The sequence below is a fragment of the Pelodiscus sinensis genome, chromosome 1 (genome assembly GCF_052426305.1).
Source record: "Pelodiscus sinensis isolate ZL-2025 chromosome 1, ASM5242630v1, whole genome shotgun sequence".
NCBI classification, from domain to species: domain Eukaryota; kingdom Metazoa; phylum Chordata; order Testudines; family Trionychidae; genus Pelodiscus; species Pelodiscus sinensis.
Genome location: NC_143052.1, coordinates 332,737,614 through 332,762,617, shown reverse-complemented (window position 1 = coordinate 332,762,617; position 25,004 = coordinate 332,737,614). Strand labels below are relative to the sequence as shown.

The window sequence follows — 25,004 nt, the reverse complement described above, 5'->3', positions numbered from 1 at the left end:
AGGGCATGGAGGAGGCGGAGGAGAATGACGATGGCTGGGAGTCGCAGGAGCCCGGAGAGAGCATGGCACTCACACAGGACCCCCGAGGCATTACATCAGCCATGTCACCAGTTTCGTCCAAGGCCGGGGAGGCCTCGACATGTGAGAGCCATCACTGTCCCCTTATGCGGGGCGGGAGTGGGCGGAGAGCGAGACCAGGGGCCGTGCATGAGGACCTTGCTGACCACAGAGCACTCAGCAACCTGTGCATGTGTCGTGCCACCCTGGGCATGTGGCCCTGGCTGTGGTCCCACCAGTCGCTGCTGGTGTCCAGGCGCCAGATGTGGCGGGGCACACTGGCATCCAAGTGCTGCTGCTGCTCCTCCTTGTCCCCCAGGAGAGTCTGGAGGAGGACCTGGGGGTCAGGCTGCAGCAGATGCTGCTAGGCAGACTCCAGCAATTGCTGCCAGGCTTGCAGCAAGACATCCAAAATGAGCACCAGAGTGCCTAGGGGCAGCTCTGGCTCCATGGTGCTGATTGCTGTAGTGTCCTGACTCAGGGCAATCAAAGCAGGCAGAAACAATAATACTATGCTGTCCCTCAGCAAGGTAGGCAAGCAAGCAGGGAAAGCTGAGAACCGGCTATCCGGGGGTGTCCCTTTAAGCACAAGCCTCAGATAGCCTCTGTCAGCAGCCACACAAAGTAACTTCTGACCCAATGCCCTGCTGGAACCAGTTTCAGCTGGCCTTAAATGAAATTCAGCGTCCAATCAGTGTGGATGTGCTATTTTGAAATAGCAAAAAGCTATTTTGAATTGCATTTTGTGTATAGACACGTTATTTCGAAATAACTTAATTCATATTAACTATTTTGAAATAAGATATTTCAAAATAACGCTGTAGTGTAGACATACCCTAAGTGATTATGGAAGAACTTCAACTTCCATTTGAAAAAATAAGTGCCTAGTCCTTCTGGGGATGAAGACAATTCTGTAAAACCAAACCCTTGAAGCCCCAAACTCAGAAGACAAATCAAACGAACCCAACATTCGTAGTCTTATGGGATTTTTTTTTGAAATATGATGTTTTCAAACACTTGAGATTGTAAATGCAGCAAGAAATAGTTAAATTTTTATTAGGCTAGGATACAAGGCAGCTCTTAGTAGTTTGTGCTCCTTTATTATAATTGAGCCCAAATATTTAAATATCAGTAGTGCTTTGATATCCGGGATTGCTTGATCCATGACATTTTTCTTTCTATAGACACTAGCTTTCTGGCTGCCTGTCTCTGCAATAATCTTTTCCCTCTTATTTTCTCCCCCTCACTGCAGGAATCTGCAGATAACATGTTTGGTCTATAACTTTACCCCCCAGTTCCCAGACTGGTCATTTATTTTAAGCACAGCTCTCCCTTGTACCACCTTTGTGAAAGGTGATGGTTTGTTAAGTTGGAAAATGTGAGGAGTATTCCAAGATTAACTAATTTCTATGGTCCTTTATAAGAGACTCAAGGAGGCAAAGAATATTTTTTCCATGCTGCCTCTGACCATGATGTACTCATTAATCTCACAGAATGTGCCAGTGAAACAGCTAACAGCTTTTCCTGTTTGCCTGCCCCAGATGGCACTTCTTAGGAAATTGTGAAGATTGGAAGGTGGCTCTGACTGGAATTTAAACAGGACTGTGCTGCTCCAAAGTGTAATTTAAGTTTTAGAAGAAGAAATAAGGGCCATGTCAATCTCATTAATATTTTCAAAATATGCTATCCAGAGATATGTCTATGCTGCAACAAAACATCTGTGGCTGTCCCATGTGCGCTGGCTCAGGCTCTGGGCTAAGAGGTTGCTGGCACAGGTTGCTGGGCTAAGAAATTTCATGTAGCTATGCAGGCTCTGGGTTGAACCAGTGCTCTGAGTCCCATAATGGGAATGGGTCTCAGACCTTGGGCTCCAGTCTGATCCCAGCTGTCTAGGTCGCAGTTCGAAAGCTGTGAAGCCTAAGCCCTCTGTGTTTGTGTCAGTTGATACAGGACAGGCATGAGTGTTTTATTGCAGTGCAGATGCACCCAAGAACAATTGGAAGAACAGACAGATTATTTTCCTTTGTTGCTTGAACCTTGACCTCCAGCTGTGAGAATCCACAATTTATGGTTAAATATACGGGACTTACATTAGTTTGGAAGTCTTCATTTATGCTCTGGGAGGGAGAGGGGATATATAGAAATCATGACTAAAGATATTTGTGACTAAGGAGCCAAGATCATTTCTACAGTACTTAGTAGTAATTCTAGTAAAGTCACTTAGGCAAATAGCAATGAAATATTAAGATATTCCCAGCCTTTATAAAGTTCTTCCTTCACATATTTCTTATATAGGTCTGGACTATTAACACTCACACTGTTACTGTGCTCCTACAATATTAGTTTTATTTCTGAACCATCACTTACCTGCGTCCAGTAGAAGGAAGTGATCCATAAAGCAATGGAGCTGGAATTTCATCAGCAGGGAACTGATCCTGCTGATCTTATATAAGGAAAAATTCCTGTGTAGTCTTTAGGGGCATGTCTACACTAAGAAATTATTTCAAAATAACTTATTTTGAAATAATAACTCCCAAAATAACTATTTTGAAATAGCATGTCCACATTACAGGGAAGCCTCAAACTTAGTCTGATTCAGTCTCCCTTAATGTGGAAGTGCAACCTCGAATTAGAGCCCCAGGAGGCACTGGGGAGTAATTATTTTGAATGACTCTGGAGAGTAGTTATTTCAAAATAGCAACAGTGGAGCGTTCAGACTACTGCTATTTTGAAATACCTATTTTGAAATAAGCATTATTCCGCATGGAAAGCAGGAGTTATTATTTCAAAATAACCAACCCCTTGTTTCAAAGTAATGGGCTTGGTAGTGTGAATGCTCTGTTTGTTATTTCAAAATAAGAGGAATGTAGACAAGGACAGGGAGTCTGTCCTATGACATGATTCCAGGGGAGGGTCTGAAGTGCACTTATTACAAATGCTTGTATATAATTTTCCCAATTGGGTTGAACATCAGTGATTTTGACAGAGTGGACCAAATTCTGTTTACTTGTTTTGGTGCAACACTAGTGATGTTAGTGAAGCTGTAGCAATGAAAAGGAGACCAGAATCTGATTCATCTTCTGTACTAATACTTAGTACGAGCGTGTGAAGGATATAGCTTTTCTTCTGATCTCCTATTAAGTTGATTTATGCAGTCACAGGCTTCATTCAGCCCTATAACATCTGTAGGTTATGAATCTCCAAGAGCGAAAGGTATAAAAGGGTGCGTCTAACTCATGGTGCTGGCGGGGGTCTCATTCATCTGTGCTCTCCTACCTCAGAACAGACCTTTGGTTCTTCTAGTAGTTTAGTTCAAAAAGTTGCCATCCTCATTTTTACCCTTGCACACTGAAGTAAAGCATCAGAGAGATCCAAAGACTTGACAATGCCATTTTCAAATGATAAAATAGCAAGGGAGATCAATCTCTCTTCAGCCATCATCAGTCAAAGATAGGTTTTAATGAGCTTGAGCTTCGAAAAGCCATGCTCACCACTTGTGACTGTGACTGGCAGAATAAGTATAATTCTCAAAACTATCTCTCTATTAGGAAAAGTGTTCTTGAGCTCTGCATCAGGAATGCATAGAGTACTTGGAGCACAGAGTGTTTCCCTTGTTGCAAAATGAGATGGATGTTGTCCAACTTGACACATAGATCTTTATCACTGACCTTTGAACATATGTCAGCATCCAGTGGAGGTCTGTACAATTGTTCAAGACTGCATTCCTATCTGTCAATAGCTTACTAAGGTCATGCAAAACCTTAGTCCCCAGGTCTTTTAGTGGTGCTTCATTGTGTTTGAATCTTTCTTCTATGGACACTTGGGCATTGTCAATGGGCAAGCAAAAAAAAAAAAAAAAAAAAAACCCTGGAATTTTTCTTCTAAGCTTCCCATCACCTCTTCTCTGTCCTCCCAACCAAACAGTCTTTTCTTCTGATGAGTATGAGTTTCCTTGAATACAGGCTCAACTCCTAAGTTTTCCACTGTTTCTTTGGGACGGTTGATGGTATCTTCAAATCTGTCATCTCTGTAGGCTACAACAAAATCAAGGCAGCTTATCATTAAAGCAGTAGCAGTAATGATGCCTATCTACTGAGTTTGTAATGCCAAACCACAACTGAGGACAGAAATATAGTCAGTTGATCTGGTTTTCCAGGCTTAGCACTTTGAGTCAGATTCTGGCCTTTACCTGACCATGCCAGTTCCATCAGATTATGATAAACCTCAGCCACTTGTCAGCTCACTGGCCTTATGCTGTCATTGTAGTTCTCCCAGCAAGGGTCACTTAGAGGCTTCATTGTCAGATTTGCAAGATTGTCTGTGAGGAACTTCCACCTATTATCAGGAAAACAGGATGTATATCCTTTGCATTACTCCGAAGACAGATACTGAATCTAACACTGCATCTAACACAACCAGGTTGAGGGAATGAGAGCCACAGGGTCCAAAATTATCCTTGCATTCAGCACAGAGATTCTTGCTTGGATGTCACTGTTTCTCCCCTTCGTGTTTGTGCCATTGTTTGGCCATGGCAGTCCTGAAGCTTTATTTTATTGTAATTCAAAATGTTCTTAAACAGTTCTGTTAGGCTTTTTTCCAGGAGAGTTCTCCACAGACTGGAAACAGACAAAGTGTTCCTTTACTTAGATACAGCTGTACAGTTAATGTACTATATTAAACCAATGCAATAAAATTGGTGTAAAAGCTATGCATAGACAAGCCTTGAATTTTAGAACTAAATAAAACTCCTTGCTTAAGAGAAAGTTGTCCATAGACATGCATATTCAGTAAATTAGAATCCTGTGCTTGAAGGGTGTCCTACCAAAAATGACTATCCTTCAGCAGCACCCACAGATCCCTATTTCCATGTCTCTTACATATTTAGAATTATAGATTACTTCAATTCATGATGATTTTCGCTGGCACCACTGAAAGTTAAAATGATTGAAAAAGCGTTTAAGGACTGGGCCATATTATCTGCCGATGTAAATTGGAACATCTTCACTGAAGTCAATGAAGATACACCAATATAACCAGGAATTAATTTGATCCTTTAACACAAGGCTTGGTAAGGTGCTATAAGGCAGTGGTATTGATTAGTGAAATGTTATTTTAAAGGCAAATATTTTCTTTGCCTAAATAGTCTTGAATACCTGTGTTTGAATGATGGTACAAGCGCTATTTTTCTGTTGGCTTGACACAATCTACAAGACATACTATTTGGCTTTTCAGTATAAATCATTGAACTGCACTGATTGATTGTATGTTGGATTCCTTGCTTCCATTTGGCAGTAATGAAAGTAGAACCCAATAGATTGAGCCTGAACAAATTTTCAGCATAGTGCAAAACCACAACTCATTTTGAGTATTTAATGTAATAAAATACCCTGATGATGTTCTTGACAGATGAGTATTTGACTTTAATCACTATATTTTCACTATATCATTATAGTTTAACCTAATGGAAATAAGAGGATTTCATGAGCAGGGCAGCAGAGCCAATAGTATCTGTGGGCTGAGGGCTCAGCTCTGTGCTCTCAGAAGGGGCAGGACTAAGAGCAGATGGGGTAGGATTGGGAGAAGCTGGCCCTCAGTGCTGCCCAGAGCATGGCGCATCCTCCTCTCCTGCCTTTTGTGCTACCTGGAGTGCCAATTTAAAGGGCCAAGGGCTCTGACTGCTGTTACTTTGGCAGTTGCCAGAGCCCCAGGCCCCTTTGAATCGCTGGGCCCTGGGGCAACTCTCCCCTTTGTCTTCCATCAGCCAGCTTGTTGTGGATTGAGTTAAAATGCCAGTGAAATGGATAGGTGTGAACTCACTCTTAAATTAACACAACTATAAGCATGAGCCCCTACCTAAGACAAAGCTGAATTATGAACCAGTCCAGGAGCTTTTGGCTGAATATTGTTTGGGTAGTGGGGTGTGTGTGTATATGTGAAGAGAGTTTCCTAGAGATTGAAAACAGACAAGAATAGGGAAAGAGGAAAAGATAAGAAAGCCAGGTAGGAGCCTGTAAGCAAAGTTTGACCATGGAAAAAGCTAGAGAGTGCTTTTGGGACAGGCACTGGCTAAATGGGCTTGGTGTCAGTAAGCTAAGAACCTGATTTTTTTGTTTTTGTTTTTTTGGTTCTTGGTTTCTTTTATGTTCAGAGATGGCGAACTTTATGTTCAGAGATGGCGAACTTTGTACAATCTCTGTAAATAAAAAAGACTGCATCAAAGAAAATTCCAAACTCCATCAGTTTATATTTCCAGTTGGAACATACTCAAAGCTAGAAACTTTGATTAGCTGCTCAGGTTGAAAAAAGGCAACTATTAGTGATTGTGTACTAAGCCATATATTCAAAACACTGCACAAACATTAATGAATATAGTTACATAACATCTAAATAACTGCCAAGGCAACAAAAGAAGCAGCCAAATACAAAGCGATGTATGCAGTTCTGGTGTGGGTTATACAATAAACAGAAAGATGCACAGCTTAGTAAAAGACAATTACGTTTTCCCTTGTATTTCATGTTTGCATTGTTCTGTTTCAGCCACCTGTGATACTATGTTTAAAGCATTAATTAGAATGTAGTAGATGCTCATCCTTTGCCATTTCTGTCTTATAAGTTTTCTCATTACTGTACATTAAAATATAATTATGCTAACTTAAGCTTCTGCTGATTGGCTTTCTATTGCATATCTGCAGGTCTACTGAGGTTTGACTGTTTCTACAGTTGTTTCCTGAATCATCATAATATTTTCACTCAAATTGCTGACAAGTTAGAAAATAACATATTTTGTCTTCAGATGACTTTACTATATTACTGTTAACTTCCATTTTTGCTGGGCTAAGTCACTAACAGGAGACCATGATGCTGATGACCTCCCAACAGGATTGGAATATTGATGTGAAAGCATCAAATTCTTCACTATCTATTGTCAACTCCCTCTCCTAAAAAGCTGTTTCATATTGTCATGGGCTGTTAAACAACAACAGCAGCTACATTCTGCCCCAGAGTCAGCCGCACTGCAGATTTTAAATGGCTATGCAGTTCTGATATACCCATAGCCATGGTCAGTGTTCAAATGACAGTGAAGAAAAGTAGGGGGGTTCCTGAATGTCAAGCGGTTTGCTTTTATTTAAACAATACAGAGAAGTAAAGGGGCCAAAAATGGATCTCATCTGGACCTGGTAAAAATCTGAGAAAAAGAGGCACAATAATTTGATTAGGCTGACAAAGAAGAGTGTTCCTCACCACTGTTGGCATTCCTATATAGCAATATCATACCAGCCACTTCTACAGTGCCTTTGATTGCAAAGTGTTGGATAAACTAAAATGAATGCACAATTTGTGTGAGCAGTTCACTTCAGCCACTTCTGAAATAAAGACACCTTTGCCTCGAAATGTACCACTTCTTATCAATGAACAGCAATGCTGTGCAGCAGTCAAGAACAAGGAGCAGATTATGAAAAGGGCTTTAGGGGCTGCAGTTCAGGGCCCTGGGCTAAGGGAGTCCCTTAACTTGAGGTCCTACGATGCAGCCACTAAAGCCCCTGCGTGCTCCACTTCTGCCTAGTGGAGCAAGGGAACAAGTGGTTCTGTGCACTGATGTTCCCCCATTTCTACCCTGCTGGAGCCATGTGCATCACCACTAGTAGCACTCATCTGTAGGCTCCACTCTTACTGGTTCCCTTGGCCAGGAATAAGAGCCAATGGGAGCAGTGGGGTGCAGTGACTGAAAGTTCAGGGCCACACGAAGCCACCTGTTCTCACCCAGGAGCTGTGCCAGGTAAGTGACCTAATCCCTTATCCTTCTTGCATCCTCCCAGACCCTACACCCACCCCAACCTGCTCCTGCACCCTACCTCTGCTTAGACATCGCATCCCTAACCCACTCCTGTGCCCTATTTCCCATCCAGAACCCACACCCCAACCACCCTCACTCCCAGAGCCTCACTGGTAGCCCATTCCTGCACCCTACCTTCCACCCAGCCCCCACACTCCCAGGCCTCTTCTGCACCCTACCTTCCACCCACCTCCCGCACATCATCCCATTCCTGCACCCTTTTCCTCACCCAGACCCTGCACCTTCACACCCAATCTGCTCCTGCTCCCTTCCTCCCACCCAGATCCTGACCTGATCCTCACCATTAGTCCACTCCTGCACCTATCTCCTGCCCAGACCATGCACTCAATTCCTCTCCTGCACTCTACCTTCCTCCCAGAACCCACCCCCATCCTACTCTCACATCCTACCTCCCTCTCTCCTGCACCCCACACCTCCACCCCAGCCCACTCCTGCCCCTTACTTTCCACCCAGAGCCTGCAACCCTAGCCCATTCCTGCACCCTGCCTCCTGCCCAGTCTCTGCACTCCCACCCCCAGCCTACTTCTGCACCCGATCTCCCCCCAGATCTTGCTTTCCCACCCAGCTTCCGGCATTGAATCCCTCATTTTGGTCCCCGCATTGGAGTCTAGGGAGCCCCACAAAATTTACTAGCTCCAGGCCTTCAGAAGAGTTAATCTGCCCTGTCCAGGACACAAAGTGAAACTGAATAGTATATCCAACAGACGTTGCTACCGCTCCAAGAACTGCCATGCATATTTCTATAAGCACTCAGAAAAACCTGGGTTTTACTTCTCATTTTGTGCATGGTACCCCTCCTTCCTGCAGCAGAGTACCCCCAGCATTATTTGCTTTTTTGAAAAATAAGTGATGCGTACAATCAAATGGTCATTGCAAATGTTGATTAGTAAATATGTATTCCACTCCATACTAGCCATCGGCTGAGTCATGTTATTATTTATGATCTATTTTTATTTTCTGATACAGAATAGAAATGAGGATTCTTTTGAATGTGTTACTGATAAAAACATAAAATATTTCTAAAATGTACAGATGATCAAATGGTAGAAAATGACTATGGATAAATTTTAGGGTGTTTTTTCTCAGAGAACTGGAAATATAGATTAAAGAAATTCCTATAAATTCCAGTGATTTGTGTGTCATTTCAATGAAGGCATATTATAGCTCTTTCTATGAAGCTGACCTTCAAATTTTCTTTTGCATATTATTCAAGAAACAGCTGCTATTGCTGTCATAGTAATTAGCATTTACAAAGGAACATTGGTGCTATAGTACAATGTGCCTCCTTTGAAACATACCAGATTTAAACTGAATTTGTTCACTAAAAGCCAGCAGGTGTCATAATTTCCCCAGGAAGAGTCTCTTTCATCCTATTTTGAAACAGTCAAGTTCCCTACGGAATTGTGGAATGTTGCATGTAGAACTAAGTCTGTGTTCTTTAATTTATATTCTAGCGATGTAGTGTAATCATCTGTGTGTGCTCTCTTTGTTGCTCTTTCAAGGTGGAGGTTTAAAAATATTTTATAAATGAAAATATCTCTTGTGCTCTACTTTCATGTTGTGAGATGCAATCCAAACTAATGTGGGGTTGTTTTCACCATCTGTTCTGTAACCTTGGTTGCCTCACAATACTTTGCTATTGTGGGTCTCTATGGCCTGGTCTACACTAGGGCTTGACATTAAATTTAGCTGCCTATGGTCGATTTTCTAAGTGATGCGTCCACACTACCAAGCCAGTTGCAATTCTCTTAGGGTATGTCTACACTTGCACCCTAATTCGAACTAGGGATGCAAATGTAGGCATTTGAAATAGTCAATGAAGCGGGGATTTAAATATCCCACGCTTCATTAGCATGATCTCGCCCGCACTTTACTCTGCTCAACAGCTGTTTTGAAATTGAAAGTGAGCTCCGGGACACGTTAGTTTGAATTGAACCCCTTGGTTCGAACTAACATTACTCCTCAAAAAATGCGGGTGGGGAGGTCAGCTCCCCCAGCATGGTCCTTGAGTCCAGCCAAGACACACCAAGCATCAGCCAGGAAGAGAGTGGGTGGTGAAGGGGCACGAGGAGGAAAAGGAAGAAGAGACTATCCAGCTCTGAGAGCCAGGAGCTGGTCATGAACTGCAGCTGGTCCTTTTCCCCCATCCCCTGCCCGACACCCAAAACATCTTCCATCGATGATGGCACTGAGTTTTGAGGGCACTTCTCATGAGTTCACAAACTTTGTCAAACTACAAGAGGGTTCAGGCATTCAGACAATGGGGTATGAGGTGTGGCACACTCTCTCTCTGCCTACACAGTGCAGGGGGCATGGATTAGCTTGTTCCCATGTCTGCAGATGGAGTGGGAGTCTTGTCTGTGCAGCTCCCTGAAACTCTCACAGAGGAACTTTGATCCTTCTCAGAGTGCCTCCATGCCACGCTGAGGTTCATCTTCTTCTTGGTAGATCAACATGTAGGCGCTCTCAAAGTACAGCACCATGAGATGCACCATGAGACATGAGAATGACCATGCTTTCCAACACACTGGGCTCCATGCCTGCAGTGCTCTGGCATCCATGTATCAAGGCATAAAAAGGCATGAGAACATTGCATTCCCTTTATCTCATGCGGTGGGGGTGAGGGAGAAGGACCAGAGGAGTGCCTTATGGGATGCTGCCAACATAAGCCCCTCTAACCAACCATAGCAGAGTTTTGGACCCAGCAGACACCAGAAGTATAGCCCAGACTGCCAAGCTACACATGGTGCCTCATTTTCTGAGTCAATGGCTGTCTTTGTAATAGGGATGTGCTATTTCAGACAACATTCAATGCTTGCCCATAGTGAGGACACAAACCTTCACCTTCTCAAAATTGGGTGCTCAGAAATCAACCATATTAGGTTCAACCTTCATCTCATGTTGTAGATGTGCCCTCTATGAGCCACTCACAATCAGTTTACCAGCATGCAGATCACATCTGGAGCATTTTTGTACTGGATAGCAATGGTTTGGCACTTGTCACTCAGAAGTCTATCTGTAACCTTGCTGTCCCAGTCTGGCTTCCATCAGCCTAGGCTGCAACCAACATGGTGACCCAAACAAACTCCCAATCACAAATTTTCCCAAAACCAAGAGCTGTGCAATGTCCAGCCCTCTCCAGGACAAATCAGAAAAATCCTCTAAAGACACAAAACACTTTACAAATTATTAGTTTAATTGGAAGTAAAGACACCCTTCCTTCTAAACACATCACTGATTTGGTTTATGATAAAAGCAAAATAAATGCATTAACAAAATATACATAAGATTAAGTGAGTATAAGAAAAAAATAGGAGGAGTTATAAATAAAACAAAACAAAATATTCTTCTAATAGTCTGCAATTTAATCTAGCAAGATGCATGCTTTGTTCAAGATGATTTCTCTCACCAATCATTTTTCTTCCCAGCCATGGCTGACTTTCTCTTAGGATCTTCCACATAAGTACAAGTTGATGACTTTGTCATCTTAGGTGAAAGATCTTTGCCTAATCAGGTTTCTCACCTATATTGCTACAGCTTGAGCTAAAGAGCCATGCTCAGGAAGAAAGTTGTAACACATCAATATCCTCTGGATCAAGCACATGTAACAATGAAAAAATCAGAGGAAGTTGATACACTAAGCCTTTAAAATCCTTAGCTCAATTGACTTGTCCAGGATCATACAGAAAGACAGTTATATAGCTAGGAATAAAAACCAGGACTCTAAAGTTCAAGTTCATGGTCTTAACCAAAAATGAACCTCTCCATATGTAACCATCACTGACTTCAAAATAAGATATTTTGAAATAACGAGTCTACACACAAAATGCATTTCAAAATAGCATTTGGCTATTTGAAATAGCGTATCCACACTGAGTGGATGCTGAATTGCATTTAAGGCCTGCCGGAACTAGGTCCAGCAGGGTATCAGGTCAGAAGTTACATTGTGTGGCTGCTGCCTGAGGCTATCTGAGGCCTGTGCTTAAAGGGACCTGCCCTTCTCCCCTGCCCCCGGACAGCTGGTTCTCAGGTTTCCCTGCTTGCTTGCCTACCTCAAAGAGGGACAGCAAAGCATTTTGTCTCTGCATGCTCTGGTTGCTCTCACTCAGGACACCACCGCACTCTGAAATATGGAGCCAGAGCTGCCCCTGAGCACTCTGGTGCTTCTCGTGGATGTGTTGTTGCAAGCCTGGCTGCACTTACTGCAGGCTGCCATCTGAGAGTCCATTGGGAGGCTGTCAGTATCCAGGAGGCCCTGTGGGAGAGCTTCCACCCTGAGGAGCACTAAGAGCCTCCCTGGTCTGCCCCACTGGGGGTTTGTGCGTCATTCCTCCCTCATGTCCTTCCACTTACCCCCCCTCCCAGTCCTCCTTCCTGATGTCAAATAAAATACACATATTTTCATGAACACAAACTCTCTTTATTTAACAAAATGGGGCTGGGGGGACTAAAACTCTGGTGAGACTGAGGAAAGGAGGTGGGAGAAGGGAGGAGAAAGGATGGGAGAGGGGAGTGAGAAACCTGGGAGGAGGGAGCTGGAAGGGGGAAGCAAGGGGGAGAGGAAGCTCAGGGATCAGGTTTGAGGGTCTCGCTGGACCAATTGTCTCCCAGCACCATGGGTGCAGTGGCCTTGGTGTCCCTGGGGGAGAGGTGAGGGGGTTGAGGGTGGTGAGGGTGTGGAGGGAGAAGTGGGAGGGGGAGAAGGAGTGGAAGGAGGAGCGGTAGCTGGGGAGGCAGCAGGCACTGGAGCGGCAGGAGGCAGCATATTCTGCACCAGATTCTGCAGGTGCTGGCAGATGGCACGGCTCTGGACAAGCTGCTCCTGCCAGAGCTGCAGGTCTTCTTGCACCCAATGCTGGAGGGTGCGGTGCAGGGCTTGCAGTGCCCCCAGGTGCTGCTGTTAGTACCTCTGCAATGCATGAGTGATCCTGCAGAACCCTCAAGTGCAGGTGCATGTCCTGTGCAGGGTGGTGCGCTCTGCATGCGCAGCTAGTGCGGCTGTGGAGAAACAAGAGAAGTGGTCAGTTATCCCTGGGGACACAGTGGGTGAAGCCCAGCTTCCCTCTGCAAGGCGAGGATGACCATGACCTGCACCATCAGAGCCAATGTGCTTGCACCGAGGCCATGTTCGGAATGTCCTGCTGTCCCCGGGAGTGGAAGCTACCTCAAGACAACACCCATGCCCCTGTGCTATATATAGTGAGTGTGTGTGTGTGGGGGGGGGGAGATGTCCCCTGCCTCTATATAAAGTGGCCTTGTGGAGGGAGGGTGTCCTGCTGTGTCCCATCTCAGAGTATGGAGACTGTCATACCTTTTCATACATACATGCATGTAGCTAACAGGGTAAGTCTCCTGTGTGGCAGACAGCTGGGCTCCTGGCCCTCTCCTCATTCTCCTCCTCTGTGCCCTGGTCAGGGCCCTCTGCCCCAGGGTTGACAACCACCTGGGAGGCACGGACCATCCCACACCCCAAGATGCAGTCCAGGGCATCAAAATAGGGGGAGGTGTCTGCCCCTGCTTGAGAGCTGCCCCCTGTGGCCCTGGCATACGCCTGCCATAACTCCTTGATTTTCATGCGAACCTCCTCTTGGGTTCACATGTGACCTTTGGTGGCCAGTTTGGCAGCTATCCTGCCATAGACGGCCGTTTTCCTCCATTTAGTGCAGAGATCATGGATGTTTGGGGGCATCCCCCCAAACATGAACAAGCTCCATGATCTCTGCCCTGGACCAGGAAGCACCCTCCTTTTCTGGCTCCTAGCAGGCTCCTGGGAGCTGGCAGACTGCTCCTGGGGAGTGGTAGAGGGCTGGCTGCAAGTGGCTTGCTGGCTCATGTTTTGGGGCCACTGGGTCAGGGCAGTGACTGCTGATTCTTGGGCTGGAAGGCTTGGAGCTGGCAGAGACACTGTGGCCAGAGTCTACCCCTTTAAGGGCTCCAGGGAGGGGGGAGGGAGAGGAGTGTGCTTGGTTGAGGCCAGAGTGGCCACCAGGGCACCTTGGGAAGAGATGTAGGTCCCCTATTTCGGAGTAAGTGTCTACTCAACACTTATTTTGAAATAGCAATTTTGAAATTGGCGTTATTCCTCATGGAATGAGGTTTACCAATTTCAAAATAAGTGCTCCACTATTTCGATTTAATTTAAAAATAGTGGTTGGCTTGTGCAGGGGTCGATTGAGGAAGAACTCTGTACGTGTGAAGTATAGGGGTGGTGAGGCCTGCATTCTCCCCCCTTTCCCATTCTCCCCCTTTCCCTATTACTGATGAGTCAGAAGCAAATGTCTAGGAACATACCCCATTGTAGATAAGAGCAGGAACGTAACAATCTTGTTTATCTAAATATACTGATTATGTAAACAAAGTCAAAGGACAAGCAGTACAACTGAGCCATACTGTAACAAGCAATGAGTAACCCCCGGGAATTTCCAAACTGCCACAAACAAGGTAGAGACACAGTATTTAAAGCTGCACCAGAGCACAGCAATTTGGACCTCACCGATGGGCTTTGGGTACTGGTGCTTCAGAAGCTGAGACAGTCTCCCACTTGATCCACAGCCGAAATGGGGTTTCTGGCTAGCCAAAGAGATGTAAGAAATGCCGCTTTTCCTATCATTTTGTTCTTCTAATTAAGGGGCACAGCTGAAAGCTGTCAGGAAATAAGCTTCTTGTGTTTGACAGATGCCTGTGTAGCGTTTTTGTACTTTGAGAACCCAGTGTCGGACCATAGACTTACTCTTGCTGGCAACATTTGGCGCAGCGAGAAGGGTTCTCTTGGTACAAATCGCTCAGCATGTGGAAGAAAGGGAAGCAGATGGGTGAGGGAAAGAGTAGGGTAGAGTGCCAAATTCCAGGCTGGCCGTGCACATCAGCCTGGGCTTTGGTTGCTCAAATCTGGTATGATGCGGTTGTGGTTTGAGGGGGAGCTAGCTGATGGGATCAGTCCCACTGGTTTCCAAAAGGTGATGGAGACATTGGAAGTGCATAAGAAGGATAAGGGGGTGTGTCAGACTGGATGGCTATTCCTAAGCGCACTCCACAGTGTATGTGAAGAGGAGAAGGAGTAAACTATGTTTTTAAAGCAAGTATTGAAAAAGTTTAGGCATGGCCCATGGTCTGATAATACTTTAGCTTGTTTATATTATGCAGACCTTGAAAGCAAATTGGCAAATGTTTACCAACCCTTAATCTCACCCAAAAGATAATGCTGCAGTCTGTCTGTTATGAAACCCCCCGTACTGAGTAGTTTTTAAAGAAAATGTAGCTGCCTGCAAAAATGAACACTTGGCTTTACCTGAGTAAAGGAATCAGAAGGTAAGATGGATAATTAAAAAGCCCATCCTTCCTACTAAATTAGTAATGGACAAAACCTGTGTCCATGGAAAGGAGCCATTTAGCAGGAAAAGCAGGTTCAGGTACAGACCATAAGAAGGAATAAGCATGTGTTAAAGGGTTAAGAGGTTTGGGGCCCTGTGTGGGCATAGTAGAAAGAATAAGGAAAGCAGTAGTGCAGGCATTGGAAAGTTAAATTACTGGGAACGAGGAAAGTTTTCATTTAAGGGATAATGCAAGTGTTTAAGGATATGAGAAGGTGGGAAGTTGACTCCTTGGGAGTGTGGAAGGAATTAAGCAATTGTGGTAATGTATTAGAAGGAAATCTGCTATAACGGACTCCTTGTTTCTGTGCGGCCTCTCTCCTAAGCAATGTGTAGATAATCCAGGCAAAGAAACAATCTAATTTAAATAGTTGGCTATGAACACTTTAGTTAAATTTGCTAAATGGGAAATAAGGGATTCTACTGGAATGTAACTGGTCAAATGCATAACGGGGAATGCACTGCAAATTTATGAATCTGTTTGGTAGGTTTCAAATGAATTGGTTTTATTTTGTTTTGGATAATGCCGTCTGACTTAAAATTGCAAACTGTTCCGCAAATAAGCTACCTAAAACCTGTAAAACACCTGATGTACTTCAAAGAGAAAGCCTTTTTGGCTTGCTAGAAAGGTAACTAGCAAACACCTTTTTGTGCTAAGGAAAATCACTATAGCGGTAAAGCCTCTCAGTTACTATCTGTGAATAAATTTGAAGCTTCACAACAGACAGACTATTAAAAAATTTAGTCTGCGGTATAAAATAAGGGAAATAGAGGCATACCATCTTGAGCAGTGAAGTACTTTCCCCAAACCCTCAAAAGCTGGTTTACAAAACAAAAGCATAAGTAATTATTGGGTAACAGCAGACTAATCAAGAAGTCAGCAAGAATACTTGTAACAGAAAGAAACATTTAAAAATATGATGAGGGTAGGAAATTTTTTCTTTTGTCGTTCAGAACATCAGAAAACGCTGGTACCAGCTGAAGAGCAAAAACAATAACAGAAACTGTTTAGCAAGAGAAAAGGAAAGAAAAAGGATCAGGCCCAATCAAACGGCAACTGTAAACAACTTAGTGGAAGGATAATAGTTTAGTACAGGCAGTCCCCGGGTTACGTACAAGATAGGGACTGTAGGTTTGTTCTTAAGTTGAATTTGTATGTAAGTCGGAACTGGTACATATTGTAGGGGAAACTCTAGCCAAACATTTTTTTTAGTTTTGGATAGCATAGGGAAAGGTTAACTCCCCTCTAATGTTTGTTTTGCTGTCTGTTCCCCTGTTCAGAAGATTTCACATCTATTTCTGTCCCTGTGACAAACTCAGGACTAAAGGAGTAACTCATCAAATACCAAACAGCTCTGCACCATGCTTTGAGCTAATAGCTTTATTTCCACACACCACCCAGGGTTCTAGGAGGAGGGTCCTTTTTTTGCTAACACAATGAGGCCAGCACTTTGTTTGTTTTGGTGGAGTCTTTGTTTGCCCAGGGAGCCCAGCATGTATAGGGGGAGGAGGGGCGGAGAGGATGCTTTTGTCTGCTGTTCGGCAGCCTGTTGCTCAGGGGAGGGGGCAGCCTGTTGCTGGCAGGGGGGAGGGGGGAGGCGTGCAGGATGCGAGGCCGCGGGGGGGGGGGGGGCAGCAGGCGTGGGGAGGCACTTTTCCTCTGCCCGGCAGCTCTGCAGGATCCCTGTCCCTGTGGCCAGCTGCTGCAGGCAGAGGCCAGTTGGAGCCGGCCGAAGAGGAGGAGGAGGTGGATTCTAGGACCCAGGTGAGCGAGCCCCGGGGACGCTGCTGCGCTCCGAGCCCGGCATGTATAGAGGGGAGGAGGGGCAGAGAGGCTGCTTTTGTCTGTTCGGCAGCCTGTTGCTGGCAGCGGGCGTGGGGAGGCACTTTTCCTCTGCCCGGCAGCTCTGCGGGACCCCAGTCGGAGCCGGCCCAAGGAGGAGGAGGATCCTAGGACCCAGGTGAGCGAGCCCCGGGAATGCTGCTGCGCATGTGCGGGAGTTGCCTCACCCCGTTCGTATCTAGGGATCCGACGTAAGTCGGATCCACGTAAGTCGGGGACTGCCTGTAACTGTTTAAGCTAGGTGAATGCTATCTATGTCTCCACAGGTAAACAAAAAAGGGACTGGAAGGTAACCATAAGACTGTTCCTGCTGCAGCTCCTGCTGCAGGCCTGACCTAGGCAAGCAGGCTTTAAAAAGCCAGAGCAGTGCGACCAGGGGAGTGAAGCGGACAGGGGACTGCAGACAGGGGAGTTGAAGAGGGAGTTGAGCAGAGGGAGTGACTGATGGTGATGAAGACCCGTAGCGCTTGTGCCAGTACTTCTCCTGTCTCCTCCACCTGTGCCTGTATCCAGATAAAGAACCTGAGCATGGATGCCTCTACCCAGGTCCTGGTGTGGTCTTGCTGTATTTGTGGCTTGCAATTCCCACTGAGTGATCTCCAGGCTGGGGGAGACAACCATTGTGAAAGGTGCCTGCTGGTGGAATCTCTCAGGCAGCAGGTGGGAGAGCTACAGGAGGAGGTGGCCAGGCTGAGGAGCATTTGAAGCCATGAGGAATTCCTGGACAGTATTCCTGTGGAGTCCACGAAGGTCACTGTCCTAGGATGTGGGACTGTTGACCAGCCACTTATGGAGGAGGCGGTGGTGCAGGGTGAGCATTGGCAGCTGGTTACTTCTGGCAGCGGGCAGTGTTCCACCCCTGCTCCTAACCCTCCCACTGTGTTGTTACATAACCGTTACACTTTACTTTCAGCAGGAGACAAGGAGTCACCCTCCACAGTGGAGGAGACCAGGCCTTGCACCACCAAGGTTGAGCAGTCTCCTGCCACCACTGCGAGGAGGAAACGTAGGGTAGTGGTGGTTGGAGACTCTCTTCTGAGGGGAACGGAGGCACCCATCTGTCGCCCTGACAGCTCATCTCGAGAGGTATGCTGTCTGCCAGGGGCCCGTATCCGAGATGTTACGGAGGCATTGTCGAGGATTATCCGGCCCTCTGACTACTACCCCATGCTACTCATCCATGTGGGCACAAATGATACAGCCAGGTGTGACACTGAGCAGATCAAGTGTGACTACAGGGCTTTGGGAGTACGGGTGAAGGAGTTTGGAGCGCAGGTGGTATTCTCTTCTATCCTTCCTGTCAAAGGTAGGGGCCCGGGCAGAGAGAGGTGCATCCTGGAGGTGAATGCCTAGCTGCGACGATGGTGTCACCAGGAGGGATTCGGCTTCCTTGATCACGGGGTGCTCTTCCAGGAAGGACTGCTTGGCGGAGATGGAGTTCACCTTTCCAGGAGCGGGAAGGCCTTGTTTGGACACAGACTGGCTAACCTTGTGAGGAGGGCTTTAAACTAGGTTTGACGGGGGCAGGTGAGCAAAGCCCACAGGTAAGTGCTGCATGTGCGGGACTGGGAGATGGGTTGGAAATGGGGGGGACTATGGCCTATAATGGCAAGGAGAAAGGAGGGTCAGGGCACAACAGGGAGGCAAGATCAAATCAGTATCTTAGATGCCTATATACAAATGCGAGAAGTATGGGTAATAAGCAGGAAGAACTGGAATTGCTAACCAATAAATACAACTATGATATCATTGGTATTACAGAAACCTGGTGGGATGGGTCGCATGATTGGAATGTTGGTATGGAAGGGTACGGCTTGCTCAGGAAGGACAGACAGGGTAAAAAGGGAGGAGGGGTTGCCTTGTATATTAAAAATGTACACACTTGGACTGAAGTGGAGATGAACGTAGGAGAGAGTCTCTGGGTTAAGCTAAAAGGAGTAAAAAACGAGGGTGATATCATGCTAGGAGTCTACTACAGGCCTCCTAGCCAGGTGGAAGAGGTGGATGAGGTCTTTTTAAACAATTAACAAAACTATCCAAAGCCCAAGATTTGGTGGTGATGGGGGACTTCAACTATCCAGACATATGTTGGGAAACTAACACAGCGAGGCACAGGCTATCCAATAAGTTTCTGGACTGCATTGGAGACAACTTTCTGTTTCAGAAGGTTGAAAAAGCTACCAGGGGAGAAGCTGTTCTGGATTTGGTTTTAACAAATAGGGAGGAACTAGTTGAGAACTTGAAAGTGGAAGACAGTATAGGGGACAGTGATCACGAAATAATAGAGTTCATGATCTTAAGGAAAGGTAGAAGGGAGACCAGCACAATTGAGGTAATGGATTTCAGGAAGGCAGATTTTGATAAGCTCAGAGAACTTGTAGGTAAGGTCCCATGGGAAGCAAGACTGAAGGGAAAAACAACTGAGGAGAGTTGGAAGTATTTCAAAGGGACGTTGTTAAGGGCCCAAAAGCAAACAATTCCGCTGTGTAGGAAAGATAGAAAATATGGCAAAAGACCAGCTTGGCTTAACAAGGAGATCTTGCACAATCTCAAAATAAAAAAGGAGTCATATAAAAAATGGAAACTAGGACAAATAACAAAGGATGAATATAGGCAAGCAACACGGGAATGCAGGGGCAAGATTAGAAAGGCAAAGGCACAAAATGAGATCAAACTAGCTACAGGCATAAAGGGAAACAAGAAGACCTTTTATAAATACATTAAAAGGAAGAGGAAGACCAAGGACAGGGTAGGCCCACTGCTTAGTGAGGAGGGAGAAGCAGTAACAGGGAACTTGGAAATGGCGGAGATGCTCAATGACTTCTTTGTTTCGGTCTTCACCGAGAAGTCTGGAGGTGTGCCTAACGTAGTGAATACAAGCAGAGAGAGGGTAAGTTTAGAAGATAGGATACACAAAGAACAAGTTAAAAATCACTTAGGAAAGTTAGATGTCAGCAAGTCACCAGGTCCTGATGAAATGCATCCCAGGATACTCAAGGAGCTGATAGAGGAGGTATCTGAGCCTTTAGCTATGATCTTTGAAAAATCATGGGAGACAGGGGAGATTCCAGAAGACTGGAAAAGGGCAAATATTGTGCCCATCTATAAAAAGGGGAATAAGAACAACCCAGGAAACTACAGACCGGTCAGTTTAACGTCTGTCCCAGGGAAGATAATGGAGCAGGTAATTAAGGAAATCATATGCAAACACTTGGAAGATAATAAAGTGATAGGGAATAGCCAGCATGGGTTTGTGAAGAACAAGTCATGCCAAACTAATCTGATAGCTTTCTTTGATAAGATAATGAGCCTTGTGGATAAGGGAGAAGCGGTGGACGTCATATACCTAGACTTTAGTAAGGCATTTGATACGGTCTCGCATGATATTCTTATTGATAAACTAGGCAAATATAACTTAGATAGGGCCACGATAAGGTGGGTGCATAATTGGCTGGATAACCGTAGTCAGAGAGTTGTTGTTAACGGTTCTAAATCTTGCTGGAAAGGGATAACAAGTGGAGTTCCTCAAGGGTCTGTTTTGGGACCCGTACTGTTCAATATCTTCATCAATGATGTGGATATTGGGATAGAGAGTACGCTTATTAAGTTTGCAGATGATACCAAACTGGGTGGGGTTGCGACTTCTTTGGAGGATAGGGACATAATTCAAAATGACCTTAGCAAGTTAGAGAAATGGTCAGAGGTAAACAGGATGAGGTTTAATAAAGAGAAATGCAAAGTGCTCCACTTAGGAAGGAACAATCAGTTCCATACATACAAGATGGGAAGCGACTGTCTAGGAAGGAGCATGGCGGAAAGGGATCTAGGGGTCATAGTGGACCACAAGTTGAATATGAGTCAACAGTGTGATGCTGTTGCAAAAAAAGCAAATATGATTCTAGGTTGTATCAACAGGTGTGTTGTAAGCAAAACTCGTGAAGTCATTCTGCCGCTCTACTCTGCACTAGTTAGGCCTCAGCTGGAGTACTGTGTCCAGTTCTGGGCGCCACATTTCAAGAAAGATGTGGAGAAATTGGAAAGGGTACAGAGAAGAGCGACAAGAATGATTAAAGGTTTAGAGAACATGACCTATGAAGCCAGGCTTCATGAACTGGGCTTGTTTAGTTTGGAAAAAAGAAGATTAAGGGGGGACATGATAGCGGTTTTCAAATATCTAAAAGGGTGTCACAAGGAGGAAGGCGAAAATTTGTTCCTCTTGGTTTCTGAGGACAGGACAAGGAGTAATGGGCTTAAAGTGCAGCAGGGGAGGTTTAGATTGGACATTAGGAAAAAATTCCTAACTGTCAGGGTGGTCAAATATTGGAATAAATTGCCAAGGGAGGTGGTGGAATCTCCCTCTCTGGAGATATTTAAGAACAGGTTAGATAGACATCTGTCAGGGATGGTGTAGACGGAGCTTGGTCCTGCCTTGAGGGCGGGAGGCTGGACTCGATGACCTCTCGAGGTCCCTTCCAGTCCTATGATTCTATGATTCTATGATACTCTTATGGCGGCTGACAAAGGGAGAGAAGAGGGTATGTCTACACTACAACGTTAATTCGAACTAACGGCCGTTAGTTCGAATTAACTTTGATAGGTGCTACACACGCGATCCGCTAGTTAGAACTTAATTCGAACTAGCGGAGCGCTTAATTCGAACTAGGTAAACCACATTCTACGAGGACTAACGCCTAGTTCGAATTAACTAGTTCGAATTAAGGGCTGTGCAGCCACTTAATTCGAACTAGTGGGAGGCTAGCCCTTTCCAGGTTCCCCTGGTGGCCACTCTGGGCACAACCAGGAAAACTCCTCTCCTCTCCCCCAGCCCCGGGCCCTTAAAGGGGTAGACTGTGGCCAGACGGCACTTGACACAGCCAGCCCTGCCAGCAGTCTGTGCCCTGAACCAGTGGCCCCAGGATGAGCCAGGGAGCCAGTGCCAGTGGGCCGTCCCCTACCCAGTCCCCCAGCACCCAGGGGCCATCCAGGGGCCGTAGATGGCGCACACCTTCCTGGACTAGTGCGGAGGTTTGGGGGAAGGCCTCCAACGTCCATGATCTCCGCACTAGGAGGAGGAACACAGCTGTCTATGGCCGCATAGCAGCCGCCATGGCCCGAAAGAGACACAGGCACACCCAGGAGCAGGTGTGCCTGAAAGTAAAGCAGCTGTGGCAGGCGTACGCCAGGGCCACCAGGGGCAGCGCCGCAGCAGGGGCTGCCACCTGCCCCTCCTTCCTCGCCCTCGACCGACTCTTGGGGGGCGGGGAGGGGCGATCCGTGCCAGCCCAGGGGACAGCGAGCTGGGACCAGAGGGCCCTGACCTGAGCACACCGGAGGGGCCACCGCAAGCAGTTCCAGCACCAGAGTCGGCAGGGTCGTCCAGGGAGACCGTACCGGGTAAGCAGTTCGAATTAAGTAGTTCAGGGGGAGGGGGGAGAGGCGGGAGGGAGACCAGAGACCGCACACGTGGGCCATGCCTTCCGCGGATCACGCAGACACCTGTGCACGTGCGAGCACGTGCCATGCCACCCTTGGGCAGGTGGCTCCAGCTGTGTGACACCCAGGGGCCATGGCCCAATAGCACATGCATGTGTGAAGAGACCTGACATGCTCCTGACCCCGGGGCAGGACCCAGCAGGATGCTTTCCCTTCACATGTCCCCTCTACAGGAAGGCAGGGGACATCTCCCCCCCCCCCCGCCACTTTGGGGCAGGTCCCAGTCCCGGGGAGAGCCAGACATCCTGACCATGGCCTCTGTACAAGCACAGCGGCTCTGACAGTGCAGGGCATGGTCGCCCTCACGTCGCGGGGGAGGGGGGGGGGGGGACTGGGCATCATCCGCTGCGTCCCCAGGGAGAACTGACCACTTCTCTTCTTTCTCTACAGCTGCACCAGCTGCTCGTGCAGGGCGCACCACCCCGCCTGGGACATGCTCCTGCACTCGCGGCCTGCTCCAGACCACCATCACGGAGCAGGAGTACTGGGACCAGCACCTGGGGTCCTTGCGAGCCGTGCACCGCACAGTGGAGGCCTGGATGCGGGCAGACCTCCAGCTCTGCCAGGAGTATCTGGCTGAGGTCAGAGGGCTGAACTCAAACCTGCAGGCCCTGCTGCAGAGCATGGTGCCTCGTGCTGGTCCTGCGCCTGCTGCCCCCCCAACTACTGTCCCTCCTCCCACTCCTGCCCCCCCTCCCACCTCTTCCTTCTCAACCCCCACACCCTCTTCCTTAATGTCCACACCCCCTACCTCAACCTCTGCACCCTCCACCCCATCCCTCCGGGGACTCCGAGGCCCTCTCTCTTGCCGTGCTGGGAGGCGGTTGGCTCGGCGAGACCCCCACCCCAATCTCTGAGTTTCCCCTCCCCCTCCTTTCCCTTGCCTCCCCTTCCAGCTCCCTCCTCCCAGTTTTCCCCCTCCCCTCTCCCACACTCTCTCCTGCCCTTTCCCGCCTCCTCTCCCCCGTCTTCCCACAGTTTTATTCCTCCCCCCCCAGTTTTGTGAAATAAAGAGAGTTTCTATTTTTGAACACATGTCCTTTATTTTTTACATCAGGAAGGGGGTTTAGGGAGGGGTAATGGGAAGGAGGTGAGGGAGGAATGGGGTACAAGCCCCCGATGGGGAGGACTGGGTTGGCTCTGCGGGCTCCTCGGGGTGGAAACTCTCCTGAAGCCCCTCAATTGACCCCCCCTCCGGATGGCAGCCTGCAGCAAGTGCAGCCGGGCTGATGGCCGAGTGCTGTGATGTGCCGAGTGTGGGCACTCAGGACACTCCAAGCCAGGACTGCTTTGCAAGCGGGGAACCCCTGAGAACTGTCTGTCCGGGGTGGGGGTCAGGTCCCGTTAAGCACAGCCCTCAGCTAGCCTGAGACAGCAGCTCCACGCTCTAAGTCCTAAACTGATGCCCTGCCAGCACTGCTTCCGGCCATCCTTAACCTCAGTTCAGGGTCCACTCAGTGTGGACATGCTTGTTCGAATTAGCAAAACACTAATTCGAACTAGTTTTTAAGTCTAGATGCACTAATTCGAATTAGCTTAGTTTGAATTAACTAATTCGAATTAAGTTAGTTCGAATTAGTGGTGTAGTGTAGACATACCCAGAGTGTGCCATGTAAAAAGGAGGACTGGGAGTGGGGTCCCAACCCCCCTCCACCGGGTTTGCTTTGCTTTAATTGCCACACTAATGAAATATTTAGCTTTGCAAAACTTATGCACTAACCGTGAAAGGGGCTTGGCCAGAGGTGACAATAAATCTGCAAGTGGAACATCAGAAAATGTGAATACAATCATGCTCACAATAGGGAAACTAGTAACCTCACCCATTGTAATAACAGCCGATTACCCATTTACTCTGGTGCCATGTGCCTAATGCCTTAAAAGGCCTCACAAATACCTGGAGAGAGTCATGTAATTGCATGGGTTGGCCATTAATAATTAAAGACATTCTTAATCCATGCTGTGGTCCTCTTAGGGGGATCGTATTTGCAATTAATGCAACCAGCATCCAAATCACCTTTAAAAGAGGACAGCTGCATACTGACAGCCAAGGAAAATACATTTAAACACAACTATTTTGCATTCTGTAACAACACTGGAATTGAAAGAACCACACAGTCCTCTGTATTAGATCTTGAGTGGGATCTCGTAGGTAACAAACCAAACACTGAAATCAAGTCATGCGTTAATTACACAGGTATAGTGCCAGTGGAAGTCAGGCCTGCCAACTCTGGATGGGGCTTCCCACTTAAAGCACAGACAGAGGTCACCCCGGAAGCATGGCAAATCTTTGTGAAACAATGGCCCATGTTGAAGTGCCCTCAGCTGAGAACGATTAACCGAGTTCTCAGGAACAAGGTAAGAATGGGGCAAGCTCTAGCTATCAGCA

At 46.7% G+C, this 25,004-nt stretch overlaps 1 long non-coding RNA gene across 2 annotated transcripts in view; it reads right to left on the bottom strand.

The window, feature by feature from the left end:
- The window catches only part of LOC142826559 (uncharacterized), a 116,584-nt gene that overhangs the window by 13,016 nt on the left and 78,564 nt on the right, over nucleotides 1-25,004 (bottom strand). Inside the window, exon 3 of one of the 2 annotated variants that reach the window (XR_012900766.2) lies at nucleotides 11,158-12,910. The exons of the other annotated variant lie outside the window; for it this stretch is intronic. This is a non-coding gene — a long non-coding RNA (uncharacterized LOC142826559). Of the gene's footprint in view, nucleotides 1-11,157; nucleotides 12,911-25,004 lie in introns of those variants that run through there. 2 annotated transcript variants of the gene reach the window in all.